Below are 11,037 nucleotides of genomic sequence, written 5' to 3' on the forward strand. Positions count from 1 at the left end.
CATTGCTCTCCCTCTTCATACCTCTCCCACCTCAACTATCCTGCTCCCTCATGTTTTCATCTCCCATGCCCTCCCCTTTACCGTTCTCCCTTGCACCCAGTTTACCAAGAAGATTTCATCTAATTGCCCTTCCCAGGGTGATCCATGTATCTCGCTTATTGTCTTCATTGTTACCTAGCTTCTCAGGAGCTGTGGATTGTGGTCTGGTTATCCTGTGCTTTACATCTAATATCCACTTATGAGTGAATGTATACCATGTTTGTCTTTCTGGGTTGGGTTACCTCACTCAAAATGTTTTTTTTCTAGTTCCATCTATTTGCCTGCAAATTTCATGATATTATTTGTTTGTTTGTTTGTTTGTTTGTTTTAGCTGTTTACTCCATTGGGTAAATGTATCACATTTTCTTTATTAATTCTTTAGTTGAGGGACATCTAGGTTGTTTCCAGGTTCTGCTTATTATGAATAATGCTGCTATGAACATTGTTGAGCAAGTGTCCTGGTGGCATATCGAGTGTCCTTTGGGTATATGCCCAGGAGTGGTATTGCTGGGTCTTGAGATAGAATAATTCCCAATTTTCTGTGAAAGCACCATACTGATTTCCAAAGTGGCTGTACAAGTTTGTACTCCTATCAGCAGTAGAGGAGAGATTTTCCTCAACTCCACACCTCCAACATAAGCTGTCCTTACTACTTTTGATCTTAGCTATTCTGGCAGGTGTTAGATGGTATCTCAGAGTTGTTTTGATTTGATTTGCATTTCCCTGATGATCAAAGATGTTGAGTAATTCCTTAAATCCTTTTTGGCCATTTGAGATTCTTCTGCTGTGGACTAGCAAGATGGCTCAACCATTAAACGCTAACCTCGCAACCAAAAATATAAGAGATTCTTCTGTTGAGAGTTCTCTGTATAGGTGTATACCCCATTTTTTATTGGATTACTTGATCTTTCCATGTCTAGTTCTTTGGGTTCTTTGTATATTTTGGAGATCAGTCCTCTGTTTGATGTGGGGTTGTTGAAGATCTTTTACCATTCTGTAGGTTGCAATTCTGTCTTGTTGACTGTGTCCTTTGTTTTACAAAACCATCTAAGTTTTAAAAGGTCCCATTTATTAATTGTCACTCTCAGTATCTGTGCTACTTGAATTATATTTACGAATATAAAAATTCGTAAATTGGCCAAATGGTCTTTTGGTCAATGTGTTCTAGGCTTATTCCCTCTTTCTCTTCTATGATGTTCAGTGTAGTGGTTTTTGTGTTGAAGTCTTTGATCCATTTGGACTTAAGTTTTGTGCATGGTGGTAGATATTTATCTATTTGTATTCTTCTACATGTTGACATCCAGTTATGCCAGCAACATTTTTGTAAGATGTTTTCTCTTACCCATTATAATTTTAGTTTCTTTGTAAAAAATCAGGTGTTTATAAGTGTGTTGATTGATAGCCGGGTCTTCAGTTTGATTTAATTGGTTCTCCTGTCTGCTTTTATGCCAATACCAAGCTGTTTTCGTTATTGTGCCTCTATAGTAGAGTTTGGAGTTGGGGACGGTAATGCCTCCAGAAGTTCCTTTTTTGTACAGAATTGTTTGGCTATCCTGGGTTTTTATTTTTCCATATGAAGGCAAGTATTGTTCTTTTGAGGTCTGTGAAGAATATTGTTGGGATTTTGATGGGTATTGCATTGAATATGTAGATTGCTTTTGATAAGCCTGCCATTTTTACTATGTTAGTCCTAAATCCTACCTATCCAAGAGCATGAGAGATCTTCTTTTCATTTTCTGATGTCTTCTTGGATTTCTTTCTTCAAAGATTTAAAATTCCTGTATACAGGTCGTTTACTAGTTTGGTCAGAGTTACCCCAAGATATTTTATGGTGCAGGAGAATTATCTGTATTTTGTCAATCATATTTTAATAAAACGCTGATTGGCCAGGCAGGCAGTATAGGTGGGAAAGCCAGACAGGAAGTAGGGGTGGAGCAAAGAGACTGGGAGTATTCTGGAAGCAGAAGCTCTCTCAGCGACTCCTGAGCAGACCATCGAAGAGGCAACATGTAAGCTGACAGCTGAAAAAGGTACCAAGCCACATGGCTAAGATAGATAAGGATAATGGGGTAACATAAGTTATAAGAACCAATAAGTAGCCTGACAAAATGGGCCAATCAGTTTATAATCTTATGGAGTCCTGTGTGTGATTTTCCTTGGGAGTTGCCGGCTGTGTGGTACTGGGCAGGAACGGAAACCCCAACAAGCCGGCCCCCTCATACTACAATTTTACGTTATTTGTGACTGTTATAAAGGGTTATGTTTCTCTGATTCTTTTTTCAGCCCATTTATCATTTGTATATAGGAGTTTTACTGATTTTTTTAATTAATCTTATATCCTGCTATATTAGTAAAGGTGTTTATCAGCTGTAGGAATTTCCTGGTAGAATTTGGGGGGCGGGGGTAACTTACGTATACAAACATCATCAAATAGTGAAAGTTTAACTTCTTTTCCAATCTCCTTTTGTTGTCATATTGCCATAGGTAGAACTACAAGTACTATATTGAGTAGATATGGAGAGAGTGGACATCTTTGTCTTATTCCTGGTTTCATTGGGATCATTTCAAGTTTCTCTCCATTTAGATTGATGTTGGCTATTGATTTGTTGTATTTTGCCTTTATTATGTTTAGGTGTGTTCCTTGTTGCATACTGGGCAGTTCATTCCCAGCTGCCCAGACCTGAAATAATCACACAGAAACTGTATTAATTAAAACACTGCTCAGCCTGTTAGTTCGGGCTTCTTATTAACTAAATCTTACAGCTTAAATTAACCCATTCATATTATTTTATATTTTATATTTTACCACGAGACTCATGGTTTACCAGTAAGGTCTCCTTTGGCAGCTACATGGCATTTCCTTGAACTCTGCCTTCTTTTTCCCAGCTTTCAGTTTAGTTTTCCCTACCTAGCTCTATTCTTCCCTGCCACAGGCCAAAGCAGTTTTTTTAAATTAACTAAGGATAATAAAACATATTCACAGCATACAAAGGGGAATCCCACATCACTTTGTGTCCCTGTTCTCTCTAAGACATTTATTGTAAAGGGGTGTTGTATTTTGTTCAAGTATTTTTCAGCATCTAATGAAATGACCATGTGGTTTTTTTTTCAGTTTGTTTATATGGTGGATTCCATGAACATATTTCCCTATGTTGAACATTCCTGCATCTCTGGGATGAACCCTACTTGGTCATGGTGGATTTTTCTGATATGTTCTTGGATTCAGTTTAGGACTATTTTATTGAGTACTTTTGCATCAATATTCATGAGATATTGGTTTGTCATTTGTTTCTTAGTTGAGTGGTTTGGGCAGTAGAGTAATTGTAGCCTCGTAAAAAGGAGTTTGGCAATGTTCCTTCTGTTTCTATTGTGTGGAACATTTGAGGAATATTGGTATTAGTTCTTCTTTGAAATTCTGGTTGAATTCTGTGCCTTTGGCTTTCTTTTTTATTTGGAGGCTTTTGATGATTGTTTCTATTTCCTTAGTGGTTATGGGTCTATTTAATCTGCTTATCTAGTCTTTATTTAATTTTGGTATGTGATACTTATCCAGAAAATTGGCAATTTCCTTAAAGTTTTCCAATTTTGTAGAATACAGATTTTTGAAGTATGGTCTGATGATATTCTAGATTTCCTCCACCATGTCTGTTGTTATGTCCCCCTTTTCATTTCTTATTTTGTTATTTTGGATATTCTCTTTCCCTTTTGGTTAGTGTGAATAAAGATTTGTCTATTTTGTTGATTTTCTTAAAGAACCAACTCTTTGTTTCATTGATTCTTTGTATTGTTTTCCTTGTTTCTATTTTGTTGATTTCAGCTCTCAATTTGATTATTTCCTGCCATCTAGTCCTCCTGGATGATTTTGCTTCTTTTTATTCTAGAGTTTTCAGATATTCTGCTAATTCACTAGTGTAAGATTTTTCCACCTTCTTTCTGTAGACATTTATCGCTATGAACTTTCCTCTTAGCATTGCTTTCATTGTGTCCCATAAGTTTGGGTCTAACAATATCTTATGTGGTCATTTTCATTGAATTTTAGGAAGTCTTTAATTTCTTTCTTAATTCTTCCTTGACCCAGTGGTGATTCAGTTGAGCATTGCTCAGTTTTCATGAGTTTATGGATTTTCTACAATTAGTGTTGTTGTTGAATTCTAACTTTAAACCAGGATTATCTGGATAAGACACACAAAGTTATTCCAATTTTTGCATCTGTTGAGATTTGTTTTGCTACTGAGCATTAGGTTGATTTAAGAGAAGGATCCATGAGGTGTTGAGAAGACATATTCTCTTGTGTTTGAGTAGAATATTCTATAGATGTCTGCTAAGTCCATTGAGTCATAACATCTGTTAGTTCCTTTATTTCTCTGTTAAGTTTCTGTCTGGCAGACCTGTCCAATGGTGAGAGTGACGTGATGAAGTCTCTGAGTATTAGTGTGTTGAACTTGATGTGCAATTTAAACTTTAGTAATGTTTATTTTACAAATGTGGCTGCCCTATGTTCAGAATTGAGACTTCATCTTGGTGCATTTTTTCTCTGATGGATATGACTAATCTTCTTCATCTCTTTAGACTAATTTTTGTTTGACTACTACATAGATAGTAGGAGAGCTATGCCAGTTTGTTTCTTAGGTCCATTTGATTGGAAAATCTCTTCCTAACCCTTTACTCTGAGGTAATGACTGTCTTTGTAGTTGAGGTGTATTTTTTTTAAATTTTGTCTTTGCTTTTTATTATCATTGTTTTGTATACAGTGTTCTGTCTGCATGGATGTCTGCAAGCCAGAGAGGGCACCAGATCTCCTTACTGATGGTTGTGAGCCACCATGTGGTTGTTAGGAATTGAACTCAAGACATCTGGAAGAGCAGCCAGTGCTCTTAACTGCTGAGTCATCTCTCCAGGCCCATTTCTTGTTCTTTTTTTAAAAGATTTTACTGCATTCATTTATATATGCTGGATGGGGGTGGCAGGTAACATATCACACATGGAAGACAGAGGACAACTAGCAAAAGTCAGTTCTTTCCTTCCACTGCACGGGTCCATCAGGTCCCACTCAGGGTGACAGGCTTAACAGAAAACACCTTTTGCCTTTATCCATTGAGCACTGGGACAATTCTAGGGAATTTAAGAGAAAAGGACAGCTGTTTGACTTGTGGGTCATGACCCCTAAAGAAAACGGCAAAAGAAAAGTAGTCAAAGTGCAGAAGATAAAGAAAATTAAGTCACTGGACACCACACACAAGCAGCCAGAGAGGAGGACTGACTAGGACTGACTTTCCCTGTCTGTCATGATTTAAACAAAAAGTTGCCCTGCACTTGGAAGTGGTCATCCATGTCTTTCCAGAAGCAGCACAAACAGGGGGCAGCTGCCCCTACTGAGCCTGCTGGATGCCTAGCCAGAAGAACAGAACAGCATTGATTGCTGAAACCCTGAAACCCATAGCGGATGACAAGCTGCTCTTCCCTTACAAGGGCCTCAGCACGTTGAGCTAGTCAGTGCAGTATTTCACAGCTGAAGATGCCCAGGAAGCTCTCTCGATTGCAGCTCTAGTCAAAACTGTTTTGACCTCAACAACTGGGGCAGCTTTGGAGTTCCAACCAAGAATCTGGCCTGGGCTTCAACCATCTGTTCGAGTGGTTCTCAACCTTCATATATGAAAACACAAAATTGTATCATTACTACTTCAAAACCATAATTTTGCTACTGTTATGAATCATAATGTAAATATCTGATATGCAGAAAATATGAGGTGTATTTCTTGTATGCAGCAGAAGGATGGATTCTGTTTTTGTATCCAATCTGTTAGCCTGTGTCTTTTTATAGGTGAGTTGAGTCCATTGAAATTAAGGAATATTAATGATCAGTGATTGCTAGTTCCTGTTATTTTTGTTGTTGATCATACTGGTGGTATTATGTAAATTTCTCTTCTTTGGGATTTGCTGATGTGGGATTATCTATTGTTTGTGTTTTTGTGGGTGTAGTTAACTTCCTTGGGTTGGAGTTTTCTTCTAGTACTTTCTGTGAGGCTAGATTTGTAGGTATTTTGTACATCTGTTTTTGATGTGTAATATCTTATTTTCTCCACCTATGTTTACTAAAAGCTTTGCTCGATATAGCAGTCTGGATTGGCCATCTGTGGTCTCTTGGCCACAACCTTCTGGTTTTCATTGTTACCATTGAGAAGTCAGGTGTAATTCTGATAGGTCTGCCTTTATATGTTACTTGGCCTTTTTCTTTTGCAGTTCTTAATATTCTTTCTTTATTCTGCATGTTTAGTGTTTTGATTACTATGTGGTGTGGGGACTGTTTTTTTTTTTTTGTTATTGTTGGGTTTTTTTTTGGTCCAGTCTATTTGGTGTTATGTAAGCTTCTTGTATTTTCATAGGCATGTTCTTCTTTAGGTTGGGAAAGTTTTCTTCAATGTTTTTTATTGAATATATTTCCTGTGCCTTTGAGCTTGAGTTCTTCTCCTCCTTCAATTCCTGATATTCTTAGGTTTACTCTTTTCATGCTGTCTCAGAATTCCTGGATGTTTTGTGTTAAGAATTTGTTGGATGGAGCATTTTCTTTGAAAAGATAAATCTATTTCGTCTATAGTATCTTAATGCCTAAAATTCTCCCTTCCATCTCTTGTATTCTGTTGTTTATGCTTACTTCTGTAGTTCCTGATTGTTTACCTAGATTTTCCATGTCCAAATTTCCCTCAGTTTGTGTTTTCTTTATCACCATTATTTCAATTTTCTAGTCTTGAACCATTTCTTTAACCTGTTTGATTGCTTTTCTTGGTTTTATCTAAGGGATTCGTTGATTTCTTCTAATTACTTTGTTTGTCTTTTCCTCTACTTCTTTAATGTAATTTTTCATTTCCTCTTTGAATATCTCAATCTTCTTCATAAAGTTATTCTTAAGGTCATGTTCTTCTTCATCTGCATTGGGATGTTCAGGTCTTGCTGTTGTAGAATCCCTAATTTCTGGTAGTGCTGTGTTGCTCTTTATGTTGCTAAGTGTGTTCCTACTCTGTTGTCTACACATACCCTTCTCCAATAAGAACAGATGGAGCCTGTGTTTGGGGGAATGTCTCTTTTCCTTTAACTGGTGTAGTTGGGGGCTGTGGCTCCATTGAATGCTTCTTCCAGTGTAAGCAGGGCAGAGCCTTCAGTGATCATTCCTCCAGGTGCCTATGGATCCAAAGCTCAGATGATCAATCCTCCAAGTGCAGGTGGGGCTGAGGTTGAAGCTCCAGTGGTCAAATAATTTCTGGAGGTCACTTCTATCACCACAGCCTGCCACACTTCTGAGGCTCTTCCTGGCAGCCTGACCCACCTTCATGCTGTTGAGACTTTTCCCAGTGACTGGCCTGCTGCACACAACTTTTAAGTGGATTATCTGGCTAATTGATATATAATTTTTTGAGTTCTTTATATATTCTGGAAATCAGCCCTCTGTAGGATGTGGAGTTGGTGAAGCTCTTGTCTCATTCTATAGACTGCCGTTTTGTCCTATTGATGGTGTCCTTTGCCTTACAGAAACTTATCAATTTCATGAGGTCCCATTTATTAATTTTTGATCTCAGTGCCTGTGCTATTGACATTCTATTCAGGAAGTTATCTCTGTGCTAATGTGTTCAAAATTATTTTCCACTTTCTCTTCTACCAGGTTCTGTATATCTCTTCTTTGATCCATTTGGACTTGAGTTTTGTGCAGGGTGATCAGGATCAGTTTGTATTCTTCTACATGTTGACATCCACTTATACCATCACCATTTGTTGAAGATGCTTTCTTTTTTCATTGTATAATTTTGGCTTTTTTGTCAGATATCATGTGGATTTCCATCTGGGTGATTTGATTCTATTGATCCATCTGCCTGCTTTTATGCCAATGTCATATGGTTTTTCTAGCTACAGCTCTGTAGTAGTGTTTGAAATCAGAATGGTTATATCTCCAGAAGTTCTTTTATTTTACAGTATTATTTTAGTTATCCTGGATTTTTTTGTTTTTCATAGAAGGTGAATATTGCTCTTCTGAGATCTTTTAAGAATTATGTTGAAATTTTGATGGGGATTGCATTGAACCTGTAGATTGCTTTTGGTAAGATGGCCATTTTTATTATGTTAATCCTACTGAATCATGAGCTTGGGAGATCTTTTCATCTTCTGATATCTTTTTCAGTTTCTTTCTTCAAAGACTTGAGGCTCTTGTCATATAGGCCTTTCACTTTCTTGGTTAAAGTTACATCAAGAGATTTTATAATATTTGAGGTTCATGTAAAGGGTGTTGATTCTTTGATTTCTTTCTCATCTCATTTGTCTTTTGTATAAAGGAGGGCTACTGGATTTTTTTTTTTTTTTTTTTTTTTTTTTGCTTTTTAGACTTTCTTGTATTCAGCCGCGTGACTAAAGACATTTATCAGCTGTAGGACTTCCTTAGTAGAGCTTTTGAGGTTCCTTATGTATATTCTATAATATCATCTGCAAAAATACTTTGACTTCTTTTCCAATTTGTAGCCCCTTGATTTCCTTTAGTTGTCTTATTGTTCTAGCTATAACTTCAAGTACTATACTGAATAGGTATGAAGAGGTTAGACAGCCTTGTCTTATTCCTGATTTTAGTGAAATTGTTCTGAGTTTCTCTTCGTTTAGTTTGATGTTGGTGATCAGCTTGTTTCATGTTTTTTTTTTTTTAATTATGTTTAGGTCCCCTGTATCCCTCATCTCTCCAAGACTTTTACATTAACGTGTGTTGGATTTTGTCAAAGGCTTTTCCAGCATTTAATAAGATGACCATGTGGTTTTTTTTCTTTCAGTTCCTTGCCAGATCCAGACTGTGAATATGGCCGGGCGGTGGTGGCGCACGCCTTTAATCCCAGCACTCGGGAGGCAGAGGCAGGCGGATCTAGGTGAGTTCGAGGCCAGCCTGGTCTACAAGAGCTAGTTCCAGGACAGGCTCCAAAACCACAGAGAAACCCTGTCTCGAAAAACAAAAAACAAAAAACAAAAACCAGACTGTGAATATGCATGCTTAATACTATTGTTATCACCTATGGTATTGCTAATTTGTCTGTATGCCTATATAGACTGAAGACTTTGTAGAGATCACCTCTCCTTACCCTTATCCTTTACCTGTTTTACCCCTTTTATGCTTTATGCCCTTATGCCCCTTTTACCCTGCCCTTAGCCTTATGCTTCTCCTATACCCTTATGTCTGATGCTTTGCCCTAATACCTTGTGCTCCCATGCTTCTTCTTCTTCTTATCCATTCTTTCATCTTCCCCCAAGAAATAAAGAAACATGCAGAAGAAACTTGCCTAAATCAGTCAGTTTGTTGTACCCCTCAGATCACATTCACAAGCCACCTTTCGCTTGTTGGAGGAGTCCTGTTCTGAGCCTTGAGGGAGTATTGAGGCTGGTACTCAGTAGTTCTCGATATCAAGGGAGAGGCAACAACAGCCATCTTGACAGAACTTGTGGCTAATAAAGGGCACTGCATGAGAGCACATGCACTCTCAGGTGCTCCTCTAGTGGGTGAGTGATCTTAGTGATTTCTCTGTTGGATACCCTGTGTGACAAGAGACAGAGCAAGTAATGGCATCAAGGAACTTCTAGCACCTTGCTAGAAGAAACCCAGTGTCAAAAAGACTCTGTCCTCTGCACATGGGAAGCGGTTCTCACTCCACCTCGTGAGCACTCACGTGCTACACATTCTCTACAAGTTAACCCTTCCCAGTCACTAAGTCCCTAGAGACAGGAGGAAGTGAAACGGCTTAGAAAGTCTTGGTTGGCCCCCAGAAAAATCCCACACTTGGTCCACGTCCTTGCCTTACTCTCTGGGGTCTTTCAGACTGATAGATGCACAGCTGGTTCTAGATCGGTCGTTTCCACTCGTCTTCTGTCTCCACAGTACCAGAGACTCTCTCTTCACTTCCCTTTCCTCCCAAGCACTAAAAGGTCATTGCGTACACTGCACACGTTACACAATCACAAAACTGGCCCCATCTGACTTAAAGATGATTGCTTGGTGTTCTCATCAGAATATACCTCCACAGGCACCCGTGGGATCCTAAAACTTCGTTCACCTCAGCTGTGTACTTACAGTTCACCCTTTGTAGCGCTTCGTACTCTATCCTTTTATTCAAATACCCATGAGGCTTTGGGTTCCTATTTGCCACAATTAGAAGACTGTGGATGATGACCAGGCTAGAGGCATGACCAAACACACCCAAGTCAGGCAGCTGAAGTTCAGAGTTCAATGCTGGGAGGGGCAAGTAGAAGCAATCCAAGAGCCATGAGAATCTAGCACACTGGGTGATGGGACCATGGCACAGGGAACTTTGGCCAGCTACCTTCTCTGCTCCCTGGCATAGCCTATTTGAATTTCCTCCTGGGAGGTCACATTGATTATGTTGAGAAACCAGGCCTTATATAGTAAAATATGTCAAGACAGTTTTAAGGAAAAGAGATTTGGGGAAAAATATATTTGAAGGACACAACATTTTCACACATAAAAAGAGAATAGAAAAGGGCTGGAGAGATGGCTCAGAGGTTAAGAGATGCTCTTCCAGAGGTACCGAGTTCAATTCCCAGCAACCACATGATGGCTCACAACCATCTATAATGAGATTTCATGCCCTACATGCCAGAACACTGTATAACAAATAAATAAATAAATAAATAAATAAATAAATCTTTTAAAAACAGTAGAAAAGAAAATCAGGCAATTTGAACTTTCATTTTATTTTATTGCAGATTATTATTGCAAAACTCTTGGAGCCCTCTCCTGTGATTCAATGGTTACCCCACCACATCATATACAGGAAAATAACACCAGTCTGCATGTTTATTGTATCGGTTTGCATTTCTTTTGTTTTCATCTGATTCCCAAAATTTGAAATGATTTAGAATGTTACTTCAGAGGGGGGAAAACATCTGTGGAGTTTTGTTCTTTGACCAAGCCTGGAAGACGTAATTCTCTTTAGGCGTGACTATCTCCTTTCTTCCAGTTAC

This window comes from Myodes glareolus, chromosome 3 (genome assembly GCF_982192425.1).
Source record: "Myodes glareolus chromosome 3, mMyoGla1.1, whole genome shotgun sequence".
Lineage (NCBI taxonomy): Eukaryota > Metazoa > Chordata > Mammalia > Rodentia > Cricetidae > Myodes > Myodes glareolus.